The 25108-nt window shown below is 47.6% G+C and overlaps 1 long non-coding RNA gene across 2 annotated transcripts in view; it reads right to left on the reverse strand.

The window, feature by feature from the left end:
- The window catches only part of LOC137469609 (uncharacterized), a 77300-nt gene extending 55944 nt beyond the window's left edge, over positions 1–21356 (reverse strand). For both annotated transcript variants that reach the window (XR_010996611.1, XR_010996610.1), the window contains exon 1: positions 21253–21356. This is a non-coding gene — a long non-coding RNA (uncharacterized lncRNA). The remainder of the gene's footprint in view (positions 1–21252) is intronic.
- Positions 21357–25108: the final 3752 nt, after the last annotated feature.

Below are 25108 nucleotides of genomic sequence, written 5' to 3' on the forward strand. Positions count from 1 at the left end.
ATATCCTGCTCTTCCTAAAAATGTAGCTCAGATACAGTCAGTAGTGCAAGTGTCTCTGCACAAATCTGACCATCACTGACAGCCCTGCCTCCAGACTGGTCACCAAGAGGCCTCTGCTTGTACAATACAGAATTAAATACTTGCAAAATGAGAGGTAAACCAGTGGCAGTGGACATGAAAGGGCTGTCTGATTACATCTTTGGTATTACTGAGTGAGAGCACAGGCCAGGGGAAAAAATCATTTCCACCCCCTTCAATCATCAGCGTGGGTCACCAGCAAAGAGTTTGTGCTTTACTGTAAACTACTGGAGGAAGGTCCCCCAGGTCTGTGGTACTTGATGGGAGTGCAGGGAAGAGCCGTGGTCTCTGCCCATGAGATGCCTCAAGAGGAGCTCGCCCTGCAGAGGCTGCCCAATCCTGCCTGCCCCGTGCGACTGCTGGGGCACTTGGAAAAGCCATCTGCTCATTTGAAAGCATTCAGGCACTTTCAACTCCACATCATGACTCTGCTCAGAGACCACTTAAAATATGTAGTAGGGAGAGACATCTGTTGCTGTTCAATCAGTTTTGAAAGAAACAGTTCCTCCTGAAAGAAAAGGCCAGTCCTGTGCTAATGGCAAACCCTCTATTGGTGCAGTTCTAAGGTTTTGCGAAGAGTTGCAAAATCCAGAGGCAAGCTGGGTTAACTTACTTCCCCATATGGACTAGCTGGTGTCTAACACTTTGTTGAATATTAAGAATATGCCATAATTTACAGAAAAAGCACACAGTAAGTTCAGTAATTAAAGGTAAATATGTCTCTACATTGTGGCTATATTAGGAATTCTTTCTTTAATGTTTAACAAGCATTTTTTAAAGTGGGTATGTGAGGGCGATGTGTAGAGACTGCATTTACTGACAAAGCCTAAGGAAATAAGTGTGTCTTTGTGCCTAGGTTTTCCTAAAGCATGCACATTCCTGAGTATAGGCAGACAGAGAAAATTGGAAGGCTGTCCCACTTCATGCGGAGGGAAGATGTAAAGACCTGTGCTTGGTTCCTGGCCCTGCTCCCCCCGTCACAGACATCAGTTTGTGTCGAGTTTACCAAAAACCCTGCTGCTGTAACATTCCATTTGAGAGGCAGGGGGGAGAGGATAATAAACTTTTTTTTTTTTAATTGCTTCCCTGGCTATAAATTAGCATGCATTGGGCTAATTTTTTTTCTGTGAACAAAAGCACAATTGACTACAATTGCCTAAGCAAGGCTTAGGCAAAAGTAGGAAGGGAGTTCTGAGCCTCGAGGCTCCCCTGTGTATTGAACCTGAGCAGGGGGAGGTCTTGTCTGTGCCCAGAAGTTGAAGGGCACTGAGAGCTACAACAAAACAATAGGGATTTTTATGTTTCACTGACTGTTTTTGCAGCTGCATCTTCCCCCCTCCTCCTCTCCCCACATTATTTCATATGAGAACCAAGTATGGAAATAGAAGTCATGGCTTTCCCTCCGGATGCAGTCAATATGCATAAAACCAGGGCAGACACCAGCAGAGAGCTAAGGTTAGTTATAATTCAGCATTATGGAAAAAAGCAGAAATTGTTTTTTGCTTCTACACCATATTTCATGTCTGTTACCACAGAAGTAAACGCAGGGCTGAAGCCCAACTGCATTGTGAGTTCAATGTGATCCTCTTTGCATCACTGGGGCTCCTGATGGCATTTGAAGAGAAGCTGGCAGAACCCAATGAGTTCTGCCTTTACAGGTCCCCTTCCATGCTTGCCTCCCATTCAGTCCTAGAATATCTGGCAAACCATCTTTCCCTATGGCAAAAGCTCATCTGAGGTGATTTTTGTCCGGAGCTGTCTGTGGAAGCCCTTATGCTTCTTCTCCTCTGGTGCATCCAGTTAGCAGCCTGAACAAAAACCAACTCCAAGTAAAAGTAGATGGGCATGTAAAACAACTTGCAAAGCAGATATTAACAGAGATGTGGCCAAAGAGGTGGGGGAATTACAGGTAGAGAGTGGCTGAGAAAGGGCTGAGGAATGGGGGTGGAGAGGACAGATGCATGCCTATTCCCTCATACCCTGCAGCAGAGTCACTTCTCAGCATCCGTGAACATCTTCACTATTTGTAAAACAAGAAAGAATCCAATTGAAGACCAATTGCACAATGAGGTGAGTTGCTAAAGAAAAGGGATGATGTTTCTCTAGAAAAGGCAGGTAAGGTAAGCATTTGCCATAGGGTCTTGATGAGGGGGTAGACTAGGTGTCTACCTGAGGTCTTTTCTAGGAATTTTTTATACTGTACTAATCTTTGATGCTATAAAATGTACTGGGATGGAACAAAAACAAGAGGATAAAAAGGAATTTTTTAAAATGAAAAAGGGAGGAATAGGAAATTTATTTTCTCACCCTTTTATTTTTCAAGCTGTTCTTGCATCTTAGTTTGCTGCCTAGATAGCTACACTAATGAAGAGCTTCTCCCTTTGAAAAAAGTTTCTTTCTTTCTTTCTTTCTTTCTTTCTTTCTTTCTTTCTTTCTTTCTTTCTTTCTTTCTTTCTTTTTTCTTTCTTTCTTTCTTTCTACAACACTACTATTTAGTGAAATTAAGAAGTCTCTGTATTTTTACATGGGCCCTCCCTGATTTATCCTATGTTCTTCTTAACTGAGAGCACCTTTGCTTCAGGGCAAAGTGGTGGTGAGCTGGAAAACCCAGATTATGGTCTCCTGAAGGGCAGGTACCCTGCCTCATCCACTCTGCATTCACTTGCAGAGATGTCTGTCTCCTGAGGTACCTTCCCATTTAATTTATAAGGAGTCATGTGTGAAGGCCCTTCTCACATGAGTGTGTCAAGCCTCCCACCACCCAGAAATCTGAGTAGATGCTGAAGGTGTGGCCAGGCAGTTGTGATTTCCAGGGAGGGTTTTCTGTCAGGTATTGACTGCATTTCATATATCAGTGGCACAGCAGTGACTCCAGAGCACCAAACCTTTCAAGTTAAAGCGCATTCCTACTGCTGGTCAGGTTCTGAAGATGTCTACGTGCTTTAAAATGTGAGGTTTTTTAGTTTGCATCTTATTTTAAAACAAATTTACCCCAGAGGCAAATAATTTTTTTCCTTTTTGTGTTATAGAATGGAACATTTGCAAAAATCATTATAACCCTCATATTTGAATCAATTTCAGACTAATGTCCTGTTATCCAAAGTTGCCACAGTTTTTTTTTTTTTTTGCATTATTTTGGGTGATTTTAAAGTTGATGTGTTCTTCACTGTTGCCATTAGAATTATATAAAACATATTGTTTACAGAGCTGTGAAAATGCTTTAAAAGCTGCAATCGTCCAAATTGAAATTTATTTCATCTGAGAAATGTCCTGAACATCCGGGTGGTAATAAACATTTTTCAACTGCATACAAACTGTGAATTGTATTTGAAATTAAATCTCCCCATTAAAATCTGCATTCCTGAACCTCCCGCTGGCAGCCACCGTTCTTCCGAAAAGTGACATCTTCCCTGGCGCTGGTGGGGCGGGAGCTCTCACACAGATGTTGCTGAATGGCTGCTTATCACTCTTCCCATACTGGGACTTTACAGCCACATATGCCAAAAAAGCACAAAGGATGCAAGGTGTGTGAGGAATACAGGGAGGGGCACCTCAGATTTAGTCGCTATAGATGTTTTTGTCCTAACACACAAGGGTGGGAACCGCTTTATAAACCCCTATTAAAGCAGCATATTGCTGATGTCACAAATTATGTCATTTTTCAGCAAGCTGTTAGGTAGCAGCAGGATACTTAGAGGTCCCAATCTGAGGGCACAGCTTGAAGCCTCATCATCCATTGAAGTCAAGGAAATACTCCAGTCCCCTGGCCCTCTGTTTACAAAAAATATATCAAGAATCAGGATGCCCACAAATGAACTTTCAGGCACTGAGCTAAAGGAAATATGTTTGTGAGTGTATATTTCTAGACATGTATACATCCATACTATATATTAGTCTATTTGTGTATGTGCATGTGTGCATTTCTGAGTAATGCAACTGAAGTCTGCAGTCTGATATGAGATTTTCTTTAAACCATGGTTTTTCTTTGTTCCTTGATATATAGAGTGGATTCTTCATGACCAATTTTGCACACAGAATCCCCACCAAAGTTAGAGTTATCCACATCAAAAAGGGGTATACCAAGCACTCCCATTTTTTCTCCTCTTTAAAACAGTGAGAGTATAAAAGACCTCTGATTTAACAAAGGCTACATAAGAAGAGAGTTATCTATAACGGAGTTGTGCAAAATAAAATAACAGAAATGTTTATACACTTACTCATTAGTACAGCAGAGCAGCTTGTTGGAGGCTCTCCTCATCTCTTGGATAAATCATATTCACTCAAATACATGCTTTCCCCCCTCCACTAGAATGGAATACATCATTGTGTTTTTCCAACAATTCACATGCACTTGGGAGAAAACAGCCTACATTTGAAGACATGAAATACATAGTATGTGGCCTGAGGTTGCAAAACAGATGAAGAGAAGGAATTAAATCCAAAGCTAGCTGTGCCAAACTCACCAGTGGGTGCTTTAACCCCCCTCCCCATGTATTAGTGGAAGCTAAAGAAGCAGTGTCAAGGCACAGATTTGAATTGCCTGATTTTTGCCAGCGTGTTAACATCACTCCCCTGGCAGAATGAGGGTCCTGGCAGGGAGATGGATTCGATGGCCAAACATGGCGTTTGAATCCCCACACCCTCTCCCTACACCGATTCCAGTATTTTGCTACTTATTTACTGACGTAGTTGGCGGTAACTTCCTCTACTGGAAATATTACAGGGCTGGATTAGCTTTTCCTCTACTGCTATCCCTGATTTAATTACCACTGCAGCTATCCCCCGCTATCTGCACCATAAATACTGTTGCTTACAGAAACATGATTACAGGATTAGAGTTATTGGGCCCCCGCCCAGACGAATGCAGTGACACAGCATAGCACTGGCACCTCTGAAAGCTACACTGACCTCAGGCATCTCTACATCAAAGGCCACGGCCACAATCTGAGCTTCATTAGCTTTCAAGACTGAAGTTACAGGAGCACTACTTCCTCAGCCACTAATGGGAAACATTCTCCTCCATTTGCTGTTGAGGTGTTAAAAGTTTCTCTTAACATCAGTTACTGAGCTACAGCTTCACCGGTATCCCAGTAAAATAAAAATGAGTTGTGGAGTGGGAGCTGAGTTCAAATTGAAAAGCTATGTTGGACATCCCTTACTCAAGCAAACGGCAGTCACCAGCACAGGGATGCTTCGTGAGGGAGGACTACAGGGGGAGGTGCACCCCAAATCCCAGACTGGGAGCCACAGGGAAATTCCCACAGCTCCTGAAGGGTTTCATGTGGTTGTAACCAGCTGTTTAATGATGCAGGTATGTGGAGGATGCTCTGGTTTTCATTTGTAGGATGTGAGGAGGGTGATTATGCAGCTAGCTGTAGCTCAGAGCATCATCGGGTCCATATCCACCACGAGAAATCTGTGATCTGTGGTGATAACTCCTCCAGCTCCCCCGGGGTGGATCTGAACCTGTGAAGAGCAAACCTGGGAGGTAACATTTAATACCAGAGAGAAAAGCTACTCAGAGAGAGAACCACAAGGTGATAAAGCACTAAGTTGAACCAAACTGAATTTTTTTTCCTAGCATACATTCCCTATGTGGAAATTTCTCTGAAATTTCAGTATACATCAGTTCCTCTTTGCACAGCTGGAACATTAGTGTTTCCTTTGTCTTGTCTATTTAGATGATGCATTCTGGCATACAGGTCACCTCTTACTGTGTTTTCACAGCTCTGACAAAGTAGTTTGGGACTTGCAGTCTTTGCCATAATTGAAGAAACCAGGTAAGTGTCTAGATGATATGAAAGAAGCCCCGAGGTTTCATAACTCTCTATCCAGAAGGAGGACAAGATGTTTGTTCCATGAAAATATTTGAGAATGGTAGGACATAGTCCACCACAGTGAGCACAGAAAAGCAAGAACTGGCTTTGTACAAGAATTAAGAGGTTGAAATACATAATTTGCATTAAAAGACCTAAATAAGAATATTTTTTTTTAAATATTAAAAAAAAAAAAGAAAATAAAAAGAGGAGAGTAGAATAGAGCTAGAGGATTTACACTGAAGGGCCTGCTTTTCTTTCTTCAGTCCAGCTAACCTTCTCTGGTGCTCTGCCTGTGGGATTATAATTTCTACTTTTTGAGCTGGTGCTGAATAAAGTGGCTTGCCCATGAGCCTCCCAGCTGGGCCAGCTGGATAAGGTGGGCTGGTTAGGTGCTGCCAGGGATAAGGCTATGGAATTACAGGCTGGCCTCTGGAGCTAAGCTGCTCCTTCTCCTCAGGAGGCAGGAGACTTTCCCAGGTCTGAGGAGCTTCTTATGGCTGGAAGATTTCGTGGAAGATATTAGCAGGCTCTCATGCCGCTTTCAGAGTTTTCTCCAGCTTGTATGTTTGATAAAGCTTAGAAGGTTTCTTCAGCTGGCAATTTAACTTAATCTCTTGGGTTTGTTCTGCCCTAAGCATTCTGTTCATGTTATCAGAGCTCATTTCTGTTTCCCAATCTTAGGGCTGGGTTCGGAACGGAGGCATGTTTAGAAACCAGAGTAAGAAGAATTCTGCTGATTTTCAGCTAAGCAACTTTCACCACAGAGATTTACAAAAAGGCATTTATTTCCTAGGAAGTCGTCACTGGATTTCTTCTTAAATTAAATTACTATCATTCAAAGAAATAGGAAATTCCTTCTTATGTGTACATTTTTCATGAATTACGGATTCTTTCCAGGCTTTCCCTTTGCAGGGCAGTGACCCCCAGCTCAAACACTGCAACAGCGCTCTGACCAGTGACAGCTTAAGCATTGCAGCAGCAGCCACTGCTGTTAGAGCAGAAATCCAAGCCCTTTGCTTTGCAAACCTGGCAAGTATGTGATGTTAATTAGAGGCATTCACTTGCCTTACTGAGTAAGATCGGGGTGATGTGAAGGCATAGGTTGACCTAGGAGAGTAAAGAGGGCTCTTCTTCCTGTCATCACCAGGACCTGCAGCCCTTACTATCATTGCACATGACACACGTACAGCTCTACAGTAATTTTCATTTTCATTATTTCAATTGCTTTCATTCATCATTTTTATAATTTTCATAATTTCCATTATTTTCTCACTTTGGTACAAGGCAGAGTGTGGAGTGTGGTACAGTTAAATAAACACAAAAAGGCTTAACAGTGGTAATGGGGTCCAGGTGAGAGACCGGCTCTTTAGAGCTGGCACGTTCTTTAGAGGTGATGTATACCAGTTTTTGGTGTGTCACTAATGGTTCTTGCTGTAATGATTTTAAGGTGCTCAAGGCTCCATGGAAGGGTCTAATCCAAAGCCTAGAAATGTGGACAGGAGTTTTGTATTGAGAGGAGCCAAAAAAAAGCAAAGTTTTAAAGATACAGAAAAAATATTTCTAAGATTGTCTTTATATAAGAAAATAAAATGGGGGAAGAAAAGAGTTTCTCTCTTCCTCTGGCTTGCCAGCATGCTTTGATGGAAAACAGAGAGATGATTTCAAGAACACTTGCTCCAGCCTCCTGTTCATAAGTAGCAGGAAGGCCTGTCAAACCCGTCAAACTCCTTGAGCTCCTGGGGTTTACAGACTTCTCTAAGCTACCCCAAGCTAAACCACAATCTCATAAAGAAGCCTTTTCAGTAAAACCTTCTACCATTTGCCTGAAGCCAACATATCACTCATTTAAAAAAATTCTCATTGGAAACATCCCTTCCCCCTGTGCTCGCTCTCTCCTGGTGAAGCCCTGAGCAATGCCCTTGCACCATCAGTTTTTTGCAGAAACCTGCCACCACAGGGTATGTCAGAGCCCAGAATCTGCAGTCCATACAGAGACCAAAACCTTGCTGGCCCAAGGAGAGTCTGGTTTAGGTAAGGACTGCAGAAATGACCTGGCTTCAATCAGAGCTCAAGGTCAGTGTCAGATGGCTTGCATTCATTTCTGTGCCTTGCCTCTTGGTGGACTTCTCCGAGCTCCTCGACTCCAGCTAGCAGCCAAGGTACATGGCCTGCACTCTTTGCTAGAGATCTAGAAGAGACCTCCTGGCAGCCTGGCCTTTGCCCTTCCTTTCACTCCCCATATTGCCTCATCCTTTCCCTGAAATTTGCTGTGAAATCAAAAGCTCTCAGAAAACCGCCACGAGTACCAGCCTTCGTCTTCATTCTACACCCAGCGGCTGCTACTCTCCAAACTCTCCTCTCTAGCTGCCCTGCCAGCATATGGAAACCTTCAGTGCCATAGATCCAAGACTCCAGCTGGCCATGGAACAAATCTCTGCAATTCTCAGGACCACCGCTCTGTTACGGTGTCTAATCCAGTGACAGAAATAAATAGTAGCCCCAAAAGAACAGGGCAGACATGAAGTAACAGTCATTCTGGAGACATTTCTAGATTTATTTGAATGGAATTGCAGGGGCACATTCTGCCATGAGTGACCATGGGTTTGTCAGCTATTTTCCAAAATTATTTTGGGCTTGTCCCACCTGGCATATGTCTTTGGCAATTATCTGATTAGTTATATGCCAAATCATATTCTTTGATTTCTAGGTGGCAGATCAGAGGATAAGACACCATATTTTTTTCATGTAGTTTTTTCATGAGAGCAACAGAATCACACTCAAAGTCCATCATGGCAGAGCCATAGCAACACCATAATGAATAAAATAATGATTCCTCAATGGGAGCAAAATGTGGCAACTTCAAGCTGTAATTTATTCACAATATGGGAGACACACTCTGACAAGAGTTAAACACTCATCAGTACATGTATCATAAGGGCAGAGGTAGAGCAGAAGTAAACCTGTTAACAACAGAGTAAACAATGATACCATAAAAACTAAAGCAAAACTTAAAACATACTCCAAAATGCAGGTTTTGAAACCTGGCACTTAGTCTGTGCTATGAGCTGAAATCTTCTTTCATTTTACATCTGCTCTTACTTAGCAAACAGCTAAAAACTCTTCAGCAGAGGCTGCAATGTTCATATTGTGTGAAAAAGGATCAGTACATGGACAATATGGTAATTGTTGTTGTCCAGAATGCAAAATATGAAAATAAAGTTAAAAGGAGAGAGAACCAGCCTAACATACTTCCTTAGGACCTAGAGCTACTGACCCCATAATTAAGCCCCTTAATAGACACAACCAGACATATGACAGAAAGCATTAATTAATCTCCAGTTCATTACCCAAGTTCCCATGGACTGGGACTTCTCCATGGCAAAGGAACACACATATGTTTCGAGGTAATACTCATCCACAACAAGAATTTTATCCAGAAGTGGTGCATAGCCCTATTTATTAACAAAAACATACAACTACTGTAGCTGTTGATTTTATAAATGTACTTGCAGGAAAGAATACAAATGTAGCAAGAACAATGGACAGAAGTCCTTAAGATGCACTGACAAAAACTCCTGCCTTGTCTTGAAGCTCTTTTCCCTTATTCTTCATGCTTTTGTTACTTAGGCATAACCACTGTAGTTTAGGATGAATAGGTCACATTTTTTAGTATAGTCAAGCTTGGAAAGGTTTAGGGGAAAGTTGGAAAAAGTTTCATAGTTCTGATAAAACAATGTCCTCAAAACTGTATTTACAAGAAAGAAAGTAGCCAGTACTTTGTCTCAGTTTTATGCATGATGTGCTAAAACTGAGGACTGTCACACCAGTGGGCTAGGGGGAGGCAGAACAGATCTCAGGACTGTTCACTTTGTCTAGGAAAAAGTTGACAGGATACACAAAACCAACGCATGCTCGAGGCAGCCATGTTGGCTTCTGCTCCACTGTAAAGAAAAATGTTTGCCACATGGAAGCAGAAAACATTGGCAGGAAAATAACTTTAATTTCCAAACCTGAAAAAGAGTGTTGCAAGCATTAAAAAAAAAAAAAAAAAAAAAAAAAAAAAAAAAAAGTTAAAAAGCAAGGAAGGAGGGGAATAACATTCACCTGGGCTCTCTGATCTCATCTTCAGACTCTGACCCTGTGATGGGCGTGTTTGAAAGAAATGAGTTTGTGAAAGAGATCTTAAAGGTGACTTCTGAATGCAAGATGGGGAAAAGCATGTGTACCCATCACCTGTGGGCTGAGACAAGGATGAACAAATACTTTTTGGAGGAAGGCAATGCAGTTCTCCCATACCAGTTACCAGCACAGAGACGTGGCTGGTGTTACGGATGTGTACATGTAGTTCTAGACACACATACTGGAAAAGGCAGTGGGAGAAGTCCCAGCTATAACATGCACTCTGCAAACATCCAACCTTCTACATTTCTCCTGATTTCCACCTTGAATCAGCTTAGGACTCAGAAGAAAGACAAAAAGGCATATTTATTTCTAGCCCGTGTCATCAGAGAGTGACAAAAACCTTATGAGACATTTTGTCTCATCTGCAGCCTTCCATGCCTGTTGTCATTTGCCTCCTGAGCCTAATGGAAACCTGCCCTGGATGGTCTGTTCTTTGTTATTCTTTCAATTTCCTTGTCTTTTATTTATTTCCCTTGCCTCTCAAGAGCCGTTCAGAGGTCCCATTACTTCCTGCTGGCCAGGGAAGGCTATGAGAACAAATAGTTACATTGGATTAAAATACACACACTGTCACAAGAAAAACAGAGGGAAAGGGGCAAGAGACTTGCTTAGCAAAGGGTGGTGGAAGTCGTGGGACAGAGAGCTGCCAGAAATATTAAAGCAGGGGCTTATGTCAAGACTTGTTTTAGACATGATCTCTGCAAGGAACAGAGCATCTGAATTCTTACTGTGGCAGTGCCGCAATTTGAACCTGCATATATTGAATTAGTTCAATATTTCCTTTGGATTTTAAATGAAAGTGTGTTTGAAATAATGCAAATTACAGGTTTTGTCAGTGTGGATTCTCCTGGTACTGGAGAAGCGAGTCACTGCTACAGCAGGAAGAGGAGCGCTCATGCACAGTGTGCTTCCCCTCTGCAGCAAAGAATTCACAGAATTCACAGAAAGGTGCTACACTGACCATCATCCTAGAGGAACACCACATAATTGCCAGAACCATGGACATCATTAGCCCCCCATCTCCAGGGCAAATGAGCCCTGTGGTCCATGGATGACCCAGGCAACAGCAGAATGTGTCTGCTGCATTTGGAAGCTTTCTTTTCTATCATCTGTTAAAAAAAAAAATGTTAGCAGGTGCTGAAAATTGTGGCCTCCAACCTAGAGACCAAGAGCCAAAATACCAGAGGGGGAAAAGTCAGTTCTTGACAACCATCTGACTCCAGGGTTTGATGAGCCAGGGAGACAATCTGCTGCTATGGAAGATGCCACATCAGAGAAGGGAAGTGGTAGCACCTCCTGCAATTAGGTTTTTTTGGGTTTGTTTGTTGTTTGTTTGTTTTTGTTGGGTTTTTTTTTGTGTGTGTGTTTGGTTTTTTGTTTTTGGTTTTGGTTTTTTGTTTTTTTTTTTTTTTTTTTTTGAAGCTACAAGTGGCAAGGGCCAATTCCTTGCCTCTGTGAAGTTTAAGCCTGGTGATCCTTTCTGGTGCCATAAAAGAGTTAGACCAGCTTGCATCTGATCAAAAAAGGTTAGGCTACCTGTACACCTCCTAGAATAACAAACTAGTCATCTAACATTAGCTGTGTAAATGGAACACTACTATGTATGTATATCCCAGTGAACACAGGAGAATAAAATTCTTATGTGCCATGTAATCATACACACACTGGTGTAAAAATGGGCTGATATAAAATAAATATGCATATAGCTATGCCTTTGCCTATTTCAGCCTCTGGGTTATAACATAGCCAATGTGTTGACATAAAAATGCAGTTTTATGGATCACATCTCAATAGGAATGTGTGAAAAGGGATTTTGTTTTGGCTACAGCTCAGTTTCTTAATATAATTATAATTACAATTTTTACTACTACTACCACTACCACGGTGAATTGGGAGCCCCCTTGGTTCTACGTATGGCACAAATAACAAGAACAAGCCTGACCTAAAAAACAGGACAGCTGAAAAAGGGACACAACACAATTATCTCCAAGATGGAATGCAAGGACAGGAGGTGGATGTAGGATTCGGTTCTCTTAAATTCCAGTCCCTGGTGTGGCCTGAGCCCTCTCTGCCACAACTTCATACACGGTGTTCTCAGGGAAGAAAACGGGGGGAAATTACTTTATTGGTGCAATGGGGGGAGTGGCTTTTGTTACAGTAGTTGTGGCCTTGCTCGGCGTTCCTGGCGTTTTTGCAGCAGAGATGGAGTTAACCATTGGTGAGGGTTCTACCGTGTGTCCAGGGCTGGTGGCTGGTGGCCTTGGCCACGCCTGGCCAGTTTCCTTGTGACACTGTGGGCCACCACAGTGGCAGCTGAGGGGCAGAGGTAGCAGCTTGCTCAGGTCACAGACACACTGACAAATATGTGGGGGCAAGAGCTGAGCAAGTGTTTCTTTCCTCCTTTCTTTTTCACCTGCCTGCCTTTATTAGGGCCATAGTGCGAGTCATTGTGCTTTGTTTCAGCCTGAAAATCAGAAATATCTCTCCTTGACAGTTTGTCAATATAGAAGAGTTTTTAAAAAACCTCTCCAAGGACAAAAAAATTCACTCTGAGTGCCATTTTGGCATTTACCAGATCTCTTGTTGCTCCATGCTGTGTTCTGCTGGGTGCTTTATGAAAAACCCTCTAAAAGTGCTGCTTTCTTTCTGACAGTGATCTTAATCACGGGCGCACAGCCCGTGCAGCCTGGAAGCATCCCCACCACAGCCATTGCTCTCTTTCTGCCAGCTCTGGGGCACAAAAAATGAAATAAATGAGAATAAGAGCACGCCCTCCCCTCCTCCCCTCCCCAAAAGGAACATTTTGGAAGAAAGGGGCAGAAAATGCAACATGAGCCTCTTCAGTAAATGGCAGTGGGCTCACGAGGACCAGAAAAGCTGTCTGCCAGGAGGCCAAATGGTTTGCCTGCAGCTCCAGAAAAAAGAGACGTTATTTGGTTAAAATCATTTAAAGAAAACAAAGGATGACTGCTACATGCCTGCCTGTGATCGTCTGGAGCACTGCACTGTTGTGGGGTATTTATGCCAACCAAATGGCAACAAAATGCCAGAGTGTGGAGCAGGGCTGTACACAGGCATGCCCGCGGGAGCAGCCCCTGACAGCTCCGCACACGGCAGTTAGCACACCGAACCCCAAGGAAGGGAGGATGTCCTGCTCATTATCTCCATTTTACAGGTGTTGAAAGGGAAGCTGGGGAGATTTGCCACCAAGGGGGTCTGTCAGAGCTGGGATTAGCAGTTGTGGGTCCCAGCTCCCAGCCCTTTGCACAGGCCGTGCCTCTTGGAGCAGATCTGGGGGAAGAATTTTATTTCTCTCACACAAGAGAGAAAAGAAACACCTTCCAGCTTCCACTAAGGGAATTCTTTCTTCCTGCCAATGCTGTGTTGATTTGTCTTAAGGGCAATGTTCACATTATCTGAGTTAGAAATCCATATTTTCAATTAAAACGTTACATCATGCCAGAGAGACCCTAAAGAAGACAGGCTTTCGGAAGCAAGAATAACCAAGTCTGCATAATGATGATCAACAAGAACCATCATTTAGGAAAACTTGTAAATTATCCTGCTCTGCTAAATGTCCATGTAGTCACAAATACCAAATTATTTGCATGCATGCCACTAAAAAAAACTACACTACTCCAAAGTACTTCTCCTGTTTCAGACTTCCTCTTTCCTTTTCCACTGCATCAGTCCTGCTCTGAAACCCTTCAATGCTAAAAAGAGTGTGAAGATTTCCTACCTCATTACTACCTTTCAAAGGCAGCCACAACCACAAAAAATAGACTTCAGGGAAGTGGGAGAAAATCTCTGCATGCTCAAACAGAGCCCCACCTGCCAGTTATCCCCTCTCCTTTGTGCTTTGAAGAAGTATCTCACCTCTTACAAGGGAAACAAGTTTGTCATGGAGGGAGATGTGGTTAGCAATTCTGTGTGTGCTTCCCTCACCTCCTCTGAGCTGATGGTGTCGTGGGCCCAGCGCTCCCTCCCGTGCTACAAAAAGAAAGAGTCAGTCTTGAACTAGACTGATTCCCTGGCACCCCTGGTTCCTCGCAATCATGTATTTCCCAAACTGTCCTTTAAAAATGCAGTGCTGGTGGCTGAAGAAATGGTTAGCTAGCAGCAAGTGGACCATGACAGAAATGTGAGTTTATAACCTGGCAACACAATTTTGGCTCTGAAATATAATTGATTCCATTATGATCTCTGCACTCAAAGACCTGAGTTTTAAATAATCTTTCATTGAAAGATAATGTCCTGAGTATATTTCAGCTTTAGTGAAGTTTAGTTTATGATCTGTTCCTGGCCCTTCTCAGCTATCAGTGATATTTTCCCGATGCCCCTCTTGCTGCTTTAATGCTGCCTCAGTTAATAATGCCTGCTGGAGAGGCAGCAGCATCTCTTGGCAAACTAAATACGCACAGTCTCAGGAGTCAAAGTCTGAATATGTATAGAGAATGTAAGCCATCATTAATGCATAGCACGTCCCCTCTGGTCATTGAAATAAATTATTGACATCAGCATCAACAAGAAATAAACCAGGTGCCACCCCAATGGATGAGACCCCATAGGTAAGCATAAATTATCAGAGTGCTTCAAAATTCCTAAACCTTCTGAAAATGAAATAATAATCAGGCAGTGCTGATTGTAAAGATATGTGTGCGCACATACATGTATGTCTGTGTTAGTATATGAGCATGCATCACACCTGAATGTGTGCACACCATCATGTTGAAGCCTTAATTATTTAAAATTATTCAATTCTTAAATGGCTGGCGAGGGATCCCTATAGCATCTATATGTGCACAGCAAGATTTACTTGCCATGCCAATTCTTATTGCCACACAGTCTACAAATTGCTTTGGAAAAGTGTAATCCTGGTTTTACCTCTACATTTTAAAAATCATTTCCCCACGTATCATCTCTTTACAGCTCTGTACATTTATGCTTTTACTCTCCAAATACCTTGACTAGAATGCTATATCCCTGAACAGAAATATATTTGCCCCTGCTATTTTTCTGCAGGAGCCTAGTTCATTCAGAAACAAGGAAAAAAAAAAGAATTATTGTTTTTAAATTCCCCAACATGCGGAGCTCAGACAAGCCACAGATGCAAATGTGGAAAGCGAATGTAGTGCTGGCATTAGGAAATGGCTGGGTTCACTGCGCTTCTAAGAAAGCACCTTTATTATTTAGGCATGGTTGTAAGCTGCCATTTTGATATAATCCCTGGGTTTCTGGACTGGGTACACACAAGCTGGCACGACACATCTACTGTAGCCCCACAATGCCCAGCCATCAATCAAGCACCTTCTGCCAGCGCTGAGCTGCACTCATTCCCAGAGCTGGCAGCTACAGACAAGCCTGCACATCCATGTCACCAGCAGCTCACGTATTGTCATACTGCTCTCTTTTATCACTGGGGAGCACCAGGGCCTGTGCTAGCACAGCAAATGGTACTGCTGTCCTCTGTGAGTCAGAAGTCCAGTGTTGCCATGGGGAATCCTGAGCTGGAAGGTGTCCTGCCATGTCAGAGCATGGGCACTGCCCCAGCAAGGGTAGAGGTGGGGTTCCCTGGGAGCTGAAGGATTCCCTCCTCAAAGCAGTGGGCAGAGGCAGCTGACAAAACGTGCACAGCCCTCTCTCCTGGGGACCAGCTTGGGTTGTCTGCACATTCATTTCAGCATTACCCTTTCCAGTCCCATATCTGGGCTGCCCAGCTGCCCAGCCAGAGAATGGGATACATGTTCTTCCCCACCCCTGTCCCTGCTGGCTCGTCAGACCCCCAGGTTCTTTGGGGAGAGGGCAAGCTGCAAGTGATGCTTCTGGTAGGGCAGCAGGTAAGATGAACTTGACAATGATTTGGCCCTATGTTTTCTGGCAGTCAGAACAATTTTTTTCAAATAAAATCCTCCACCTTGTGATTTTTAATTTGCTTTAGGTACAGTAAATGGGCTTTGTGAAATTCTTAGTTCTTCAACAGATAAGCAGCTGAGAAAGGGAGGGAGCAATGCCGTAATCCCTAGGAAAGATGAGACTCTGCTTCTTAAGTGACAAAGTAATAAAAACAAAGAAAACACTACAAAACAGGCCATTAATATAAGGCCACATCTGCCATTAAAGGGGATCTTGCTGTCACTTTGTGCCCCATGCTCTTTGTGGTGACAAGGTGGTGGTGGTGTCCCTGGAGAGCTCAGGGGAGAAGTGGATGCCAGCAGCATCATCTTCCTTTCAAGGTTGTTTTTGTTTCCCTTATAGTATGGGAAAATCCCTGTGGAATTCATTCTTCTAATGAATATGATCTGGGATAGTCGGGTGAGACTGGTGCCTGTGTGCAGGGGAGGGCTGGGAACCAGGTGTAGGTATGTGCACATGTTATCTGTGTCTTGGGGGGTTTTTGCTGCAATTGCAGACATTGTTTCTTTTTGGGTAAAACACAAAGCAGAATTGGAGAAGCCAAGAGGCAGAGAGATTTATGCTTTATGGTACCTTACAAAACACTGAACATAGCTCCATTTATATGGCTATAAAATGTTGCTAAATCCTTATCTTGCCAGCTCATTACCATCTTGGACAACCAGGACTATCGACCTCCCTGCTTCTCTACCCCATTGGAAGAGCTCAGTGCCCACAGTTCATTTTTGTATTTGAGCTTAAGTTCTTCCCATTTTCTCTACTTTTTATTTAAGACCCACCTGGGGCAGAATTACATGCACCCAGCTCAAAGTTCCCTCTCCAAGGACTGCCTGACAGGTTCATACCCCTGAAAAGATCCCAGGTGCCAGCTACAAGCATCAAATCCCACAGGTATGCTCCCAGGTTAATCCCATTCCTGAGTTATATTTCTCTAACCCTGGCAGGATGCACTAAATGGCAAATGTATCTGGCATATGAACATTGCCAACTAGAGAATAGAAATCTAAGTACTGATGAAGTAAATGTTGATAAAATCCTGGGCAGATTGCCCTGGGATGGGTGACGGCATAAAGTAATTCAAGGTTTTTAGGCATTGTATGATGAACTGTTTCAAGGGAGGGTTTTTGGGATTTTTTCTGTGCTAGAGAACAGGGGGGAAAAGAATCCAAGAGCTGTCCCCAACAGTTAGGCACACTTGGGCACTTGGGCACGGCTGTTGAAGCCAGAGCCTCGTGCTGCCCTGGCTCGCCACCAGCAAACTTGGAACCTAAAAATCTGCTCTGGGCCAAGCCTGCTTCCCTGTCCTGCAAGAAATGAGAACAAAAAAGTCAAAGGAGGCCTCCCACAATGAGGGTATCTGAGCTGGGGTAGAATCAAAGCAGCAGGCCCCTGTCTTTGGTCTGCCCTGGCCCTTGGCATGTGGGGTCGAGGCCCTTATGCCTAAGCTTGATCTGAGCTGGGCTGCTTTGTATTTGGCTGCAGTTTTAAAAGCAAAGTCTTATGCCACTCTGGAGAGTCTGCATTTTTGTGGAATTCAAATATTCCTTAATTAGATGTTGTCTTTTAGTAGAATGAAATAAGAGTTTTTAATTTCGCTTTACTTTGCCATTTTAATTTACTCTCATTTGTGTTTAATAACTGGGTAGGAGACTATTAAACAGCTGCTGTAAAATATCTGGTAGCATGGCCCCAACTTTCAAACACGATCTGCCATCTGGATTGGTGATGGCGGATGTCCGGGAAGCTGCTTCCAGATTTGGGACAGGGGAGAGCTGACTGGATTTCTCCTGCTGACCCTTCTCTCCTCACCCATTTCCCACAGAAAGCAGCTTCTCTCCTCCTTAGTGCAGACGAAAGGGATGTACCCTGCGAGAGGGTACAGCCCCCCAGCAAATGTCCTTGAGCTCCCTGCCAGTGATGAAGAGCACCAGGGGCAGAGGCTGAGGGCTGCTGTTCCAGGGAATGCGGGCTGGGCAGGCAAGGACAGGCAGCACCAAGCAGGACAGGCTGGGAGGGTGGCACGGGCAGGACAAAAGTGGGACCGGCAGGCATGAGCAGGAACACTCGTGGCCAGGAAGGAGAGGCCGTGGGGAAGAAGGCACCGGAGCCAGAGGCCGAGGAGTGCTGAGCTGCCCCACACGGACACTGCCCGCCACTCCCCGAGGCTCCACCCGTGACATCCCTCCGCCGTGGGGTCTCGGGACGGCACAGCGGCAGCGCCGCCACCCACCCAAACGGGGTTTAGCCTATAAAACACGTCCGGGCTGGGAACGTGCTCCCAGTTCCATAAAACTCAGGGGCAAGGGCTGGGCCCGCTCCAGGTCAGGGCAGGTGTCTGTGCCGCGGGCCGCCTCCGCTCCTCGGAGCCGCGCACAGCGGGAGCACGCACCGCGACGCTGTCCGGCAGATTCAGCCTCTGGGCTGGACGGGGAGGATGGATGGCCTGAGGTCCTTCTTTCTGTCTCCCTCCTCCCATGAGCAACTCGCGTCACCCACGGCTGACGCGCTGACTCGTCCGGCTGCAGCCAGTGCTGCCTTCCCCATCTACAGCTCTCTTGCTTTGCAAAGCCTAGGGTTATCCCTCCATTTCCAGCCCCATGCCCTAAAAATAGCACCCTTCAACATGTACCGGTTCCCGCGAATCTGCATGAACATTCCCCGTAGACTAAGTTGCGGGATTTGTAGATTTGAGAGGAGGAGGGGGAGAGGATGGTACTGTTTTTCTCCCCCACAGGAAACACTTTTTTCTTTTCAACCTTTAGGGTTTCGGGTCTGTCCCGGGCTCGGTCTTCTGCCCGGCAAGAAGAGAGCTTGCCACCCTGGGACCGCTTTCGGCCGCCGCGCAACCTCCGCGCCCGCGCAATCTCCCTCGCCGCCTCCCCGCTGCCATCGCGGGGGAACTCCCATTTAACCCAATCCCGGCGACAAATGCGCCCCGCTCGGCTTCTCGGACGGTCGTTTTCGGACAGAAGAGATTGGATATGTTCGATGTTTAAGCGATTTAATATTAACAATACGTAGCAATTAAAATCACCTTCACGTCCCGGCTGTTCCGCTCAAATAAAGTACCTCTCTCCTCTCCGACTCCCAGATGATATTTACGGGGCTTTTCCCTGCTATTTCCTTGAATTTGGGAACCTCTGGCCCTTGCACTAACGCCGAGCGGTGTTTTCGGGGCGGAGGGGAGAGAGGGTTCGCCCCCCGCCCCCCGGCGTGTTTTATCACCCGTATCCGAACGGCCTCACAGCCGCCGCGGCAGCCCTGCACGGCGACCTCTGCCCTGCCAGCACCACCGGCCCCCCACTTCGGCCCCTGCAGCTGGGGGCTCCCCTACGGCCCGGGCCAGGGGCGATGGAGACCCACCACCCTCGACGAGATGACCGACGGCGCAGTGAAGGGCGGCTCCCTCGCGGGTGACATCTGCACCCTCCCCTGCACTTGTCTTGCCTCGAACCCAGTCTTTCGCCACGTCGAGGATGGAAATTAAGGATCTCCCCATCCCCTCAGCCGGTAGGATCTGACCCAGGCAAGTACCGGCGGGGCCGTTCGTCCCGTTCACCTCGACGGGTTTCCGTGGGGAAGGACCGGGCTGGCAGCGGGGCGAGAGAGCCCCTCTGCAGGTGAACTGCCAAAATGTGGGCAGCGCCTGAGTACCAAGAGTGGGGGTGTCGACAGAGCTGAACACGGTACTACTCACATACAGGGGTACATACGGCCCGACCCGCCCCCTTATTCTTTTTCCCTTGGGTCGCTGCCTCGGTGCCTACCCGCGACTGGCTACGCGTGGCGTGCATAAGCCCAGGAGCTTGCGGCTGTGGGGCAGCCTCCAACGGGACAGCAGCTCCCCTCCCTCCCTCGCGCTGAGAGGGAGTGAGGGAAGTGAGGGGGCGGCAGGCAGACACCCCAGAAAGAGCCCCCACTCCCCAAACCCCTGCCTGCCTGGAGAGCGCCTTTCTGGGAACCAGTACAGCCCGAGGAGGGAAGGGGCTGCAAAGCCCTCCGACCCCCGGGCGGCCCGGGATCCCTGCCCCTCACCGCGCCGGCGGGCCCGGCACAGGGCCCGAACCGGGGTGCGCAGAGACGCGGCCGCGACAGCTTCTGCGGTGGGAGAAAGGGGCTGGGACTGTCGCCTGGGGGCAGCCGTGGGGCGGCCCACGCGTGGAGCCGCCTCCCCGTGGGAAGCCGCGATGGCAAGGCTCTGGCTGCGGGGAGAAGCGGAGGAGGACTGGCTGGTTATGTGGGGGAGTTTTTGCTCTTTACCTCCCGCCCTCAACACAGTCACGTCCACCCCACATCCGATGAGGCTTTCCCTGCCCCTACCCGTCCCCTTTCCTGCCCCGAAGCCCCCCAGACGAAAGCCTTCTTACTGCCCCCCCAGAGCTGAGCCCCGCTGGTTTTCCCCCAACACGCACACCGAGGGCCGCGGGCAGCCGATTCGCACCATTTTTTCATGCCCTTCAAGGCACCGAGCCGCTCTCTTTTGTCCTGGCTGCGGATGACCCATTTCCTCCCTTTTCCCCGTCCCACCCTCCCGTCCCTCCGCCCTCCTCCCCGCCGCACGGCCCGGGAGCCGCACCGCGCCCGGCTGCGCGCAGCGGGGCCGGCGGCCCGAGGAGGGGGGGACACGGACACGGGGAACCGGTGCCTCGTCCGCTCCGTGTTTGTTTTCCTTTCCTCCCTGAACGCTAGATTAAGACGTGAAGATTACACTTTTATTGTGGCGGCCGAATAATACCACGAGTCAACACACAGAGCAAACAAAAGTGCTTGTAGTACATGGCCAACCCCGCTGGGAACCGGGCTGCGGGCTGCTGCAAAAATCAAGCTCTTCAGTTCTAATTACAAATAAATGATGATGTGCTCACTAAGTAATTGATTTAATGAAGTTCCTATGAAACTATTAAAACCGGGTAGAGGTCAGGCTGGAGACGCCCCAGAGCGCCCATTGTGGGATGTTTAACTCCGCCAGTCTCCTCGGAAAGACATCGGGGCTAATAGGTGAAGTCACAGCTGGGTCGGGCTGACTTTTGCAGCACCGGCACTGGCCTCCCCAGTTTCGCCTAGCGGCCCGCACCGCAAGTTCGGGGAAGCGAGTCCCCCTAGCACACCCCCGGCCCGCTATTCCCACCCTCATCCTCCCCTCCCACGTCTCTCTCCGGGGTGCGGCTGCTCGCCTCCTCCCCCCTCAGCTCAGGGCCCCCCGGCGCGGCTCCCCCGGGGTGCCCGTCCCCGTCCCGTCGGGGCCGCGTTGGGTACTCACTCGCTCGGCCCGGCCGCCTCGCTTGCGCCTCAACCAGGCGCCTCCGCGGCTCTCCCCAGCCTAATTAAAGAGGGGAGAAGTGGAGCTCTGAACTTGTGCCTACCACTACAGGACGGCTGTAATTCCACCCCCCCTCAGCCCCGAAACCCCCCCACCCCCCTCGCATACTCAGACACACACATACTTCTTGAAGAAACTTAAGCTAGGATGCCAGGTAGGGTGCTCGGGAGATTTTGGCAAGGTGCCTGGAAGGGGATGTGTGCCCATTTTTCCTTGAAGGGTTTTCTTGTTTGAAAGGCCATTTGGAGCGCTTTAGACGGGCTTGCCGAGTGAAAGGAAGAGGAGGAGGAGAGGGGGAACATAGAGATTGAAAAAAAAAGTAGAAGAAGGTGAACAGAATCTGGCTATTGGGTTTCCCAGCCTCACGCTCGGCTTTTCCCTCCTCACCACTCGGGCAGGACAGAACTGAAGTGAACCATTCTCCCCCGCACCCCCGCCCCATCCAATTAAGGGGTCCCCTAGCCCGACCTCAGCTCTGAGTGCACTTTGGGGCAGTGGGTCCCCCCTGACCCCGGGGGAACGGGGGCACACACCCCTCCACACCTGCAAAGGATTCCTCTGCGCCCCCTTGCTTTCAACACCCGGTGCCTTTGGCAGATTGAAAAGGAGTCGTACAGAAAAGAGGAGCCGCCCCCCAGTTTGCACCCCCGCTGTTGGTATTTGCTGAGCGCAGAGACGATGCCCCCCTGGGGCAAAGCCCCTCTCGGCCTCCAGCACTTTTAGGGAGGGAGGGACGAGGCGCCCCACTGGGGTTCGAGGAGCCCCCCGGGGCGGGGGCGCAGGGATGGGGCCCGGGAAAGGCTTCTCTCCGAAATGCGGGGTGCTTCGGTGCTCCCTGCAGAGGGGAGAGCGGCGAGGCCCTAAACACGAGAAGGTGAATGCAGGGCGAGGCGTCCCGCTGGATGTCCCCAAGACTGTGTGTGTCCCCCCCGCTGCCTGGTGCACACTGGGGGCTGTCCTGCACTGAGGGTCGGCCTCATTTACGGGGCCGGCAAAGCGCAGCGCCAGCAGCTGCCTGCATGCGGCCGGGGCACAGCCGGACAGGGGCACAGGCACACGCCACGGCTCCCCACGCAGCCACGCGTGGGCTCCCGCACGGGGCTGCCGCGGGACCTGAGGCAGTTCCTCCTGTTTCCTTGCAGGATTTTGGGGAGGGCTGTTTGACGCGTGGTTTGTTTTTTTGTTGTTTTTTTTTTTTTTTTTCCCCTTTCTTTCTTCTTCTCGTGGAAAACGATTAATTTGAAACAAATTAAGCTCGCCAGCCTCTTGTTTGCCAAACAGGCTGTTGGCAATGTGCAAACAGGCTTTCACCCCGGCGCCGTGCCCCCGCTCCGCTCCCTGCTGCCCTGCTCCAGCCTTGGCCGCGCACCCTCCTCCTCCTGTCCCTGCCCCGCCGCGCCACCCCCCTCCCAGCCCTACAACACCACTTGATTACTATCTCCCTGTTGCCCTTAATGCACGATCCGGGTTTCTCTTCAGCCTCAAAATAAGAAGTGACACATGCACCACTAAACCAACTTGTGGGTAAAGCCCGCGGTTGAGAGGGGCTATTGATGGGAGCGCTGCAAAGAGACAAAGCTGGGGGCTAGTGGAATCAGATGCAGCCCTTAATTAACACCATCTTAAATAGTCCAACAGGCACTGAAGACAAAGTTGAAGAAAGACTTTAAGGCTGAGTGCCCCTCGACAAGTTCTTTTTTTTTCCCTCGTGTCATTCAATATTTAATGCACTGTGCTTGTAATGCTACTACTGGTGCTCCTTTCTCAGCAAGTACATTATTTTTTCACGGTGCCCATGGCCAGGGAAAACCCTTTAGGCAAAGAAAATCAAAATGTTTGTTGTTTTGGATGACTTATAACTCTTGTTTAACACAAGCACTTTCAAGAAAGTATAACAGGCGCAGCCTCTAAAGCAAACAACGAAATCCTTGTGACAGAGTCGGACACAAAAAGCACATTGTGTTATGGACTATCCCTTTTCTCTCCTGCTAGATGGGTGCCTGTCTGAGGCTGAACACCACGATGCCATTTTACTTTTGAACTATTGTTTTTGAGTTATGCCATGTGGTCAAAAGGAGAAGAAGGGAGGCTGTTTCCAAGCTCATAAGACAAACGAGTTGCCTTTCATTGAACTACCCCAGAGCTCCTTTAAAACGAGGTTTAAATGTCACCTCCATGTTTTTAATGGACACAGGGCTTCAGGGGCGACCCTTCAAAGCGCCTTCGTAATAAACGACCCTTATTAAATATGTCTCTGCCTGGGAAAATCACTTGGCAGAAGAGAAAAAAGGGGGAGCAGGGGTGGGGGAAGGAGAGACACGGTGCTGCCGGAGGAGCTCCGCCACCCCCCTGCTCCCTCCGGGGCCGGGACGGAGCGGAGGACGGTCCCGCTCCGTGTCCCTGCCGCCGGGCGGGGCGGGGCGGGGGCTGGGGACTGGGGGGTGTTGCTACACGGATACACTCGCCTCCCCCCCTCGTCCCAGACCCCCTTTTCTCCCTCCGCCCCCCTTCACCCCCCAAAATGAGAGGCTGAATGAAAGGTTGGGGTGTTTTCCTCCTGACTTCTTTTTGTCCTTAGAAGAGCGGCGTCTGCGAGTCTGAGCTGCGAAGTTACTGATTTGCAGGCTGCATGTTAAGGCAGCCCATGTAAGTAATTTCTGCGGGCATCCCGGCAAAGGAGAACAAATCGTTGACAAAGGCGAGCCCTTTCAATTCAGCAGCGTCGTTAGGGAAACCAAAAAGTATTCTTCCTATAATAAGTTCCACTTCAAAGGATTTCTCATTCAACGGTGACTGCTTCGCACTTTTATTAAGTCCGGGCTTTTTCACTTGGCGGAATCATCTGTTTGGTTATTTTTCATCGTGTTTATTTTTCACCATTCACACAGTACTTGTATTAAATAAACAAAGAACAATCGCTCTGCAAATAAAAGTACTTAGGTGGGAGAAAAAAAAAAGGGAGGCAGAAGAGGAGAAGAGCGGGAGATGGAGCTTCTTCCTCACTTATTTGTTTATCTGCTGAAGTTGGGAAGGGGGGGTCCTAAAAAAAAGGGGAGGGGAAGGATCGCTGGGAGAGAGGCCAAAAAATATGAGACGTTCTGATGAAGTGAAAATTGACTGCGCTAACACGGCATGAAACTAAAGGTCAATGCAACTGTATCTTAATAGAGTGTCTCGAATCGAGGTGGACTATTTTAAATGCAGCTTGCTTTTGCTGCGCTCATTGCCATAGCAATCCTAACGCTCCATGTTGATGTACCATAAAAGCAGTAGTTTGAATTTCAAAGAACCTGCCTTTGAACTTCTCCCTGCCTGATTAGGCACTTGCGTGGTGTGTGTGTGAATGCGGGAGCGTGGTTGTGTGTGCTGAGGGTACGCGGGATGCGGGGGGGAGCGGTGGCAGCGCCCCGCCGGCGTTTGGGTGACCGAGCCAGGGGGAGCGTGTGTGTCCGCGTGTGAGTGTGAGTGTGTATCCCAGCACACTCCCTGGTCCGTCCTGGTCTGCTCTACCTGAAAATATTTTTCCGGGGTGATGGAGGGGGAAGGGGCGGGGGGAAATGTGTGACAATCCATCCTTGCCAGCACTTCACAACTCCCTGGCGACATCTCTAGAAGCACGAAACACGCGAAGAAAACCCCTGAAAATCCTTACTTCTCCCCACCACCCATCCTTTGAAAGACAAAGCAGCAGCCTATCCCGGCTGCCCGGCGTCCCACACCCTGCCCGTAGCGGGTGCGTTAGGGGCGCAGCCCCGCGACTGTCCGCCGAGAACTGCCCGCTTATCCATATCCACAG

This window comes from Anomalospiza imberbis, chromosome 2 (genome assembly GCF_031753505.1).
Source record: "Anomalospiza imberbis isolate Cuckoo-Finch-1a 21T00152 chromosome 2, ASM3175350v1, whole genome shotgun sequence".
NCBI classification, from domain to species: Eukaryota; Metazoa; Chordata; class Aves; order Passeriformes; family Viduidae; genus Anomalospiza; species Anomalospiza imberbis.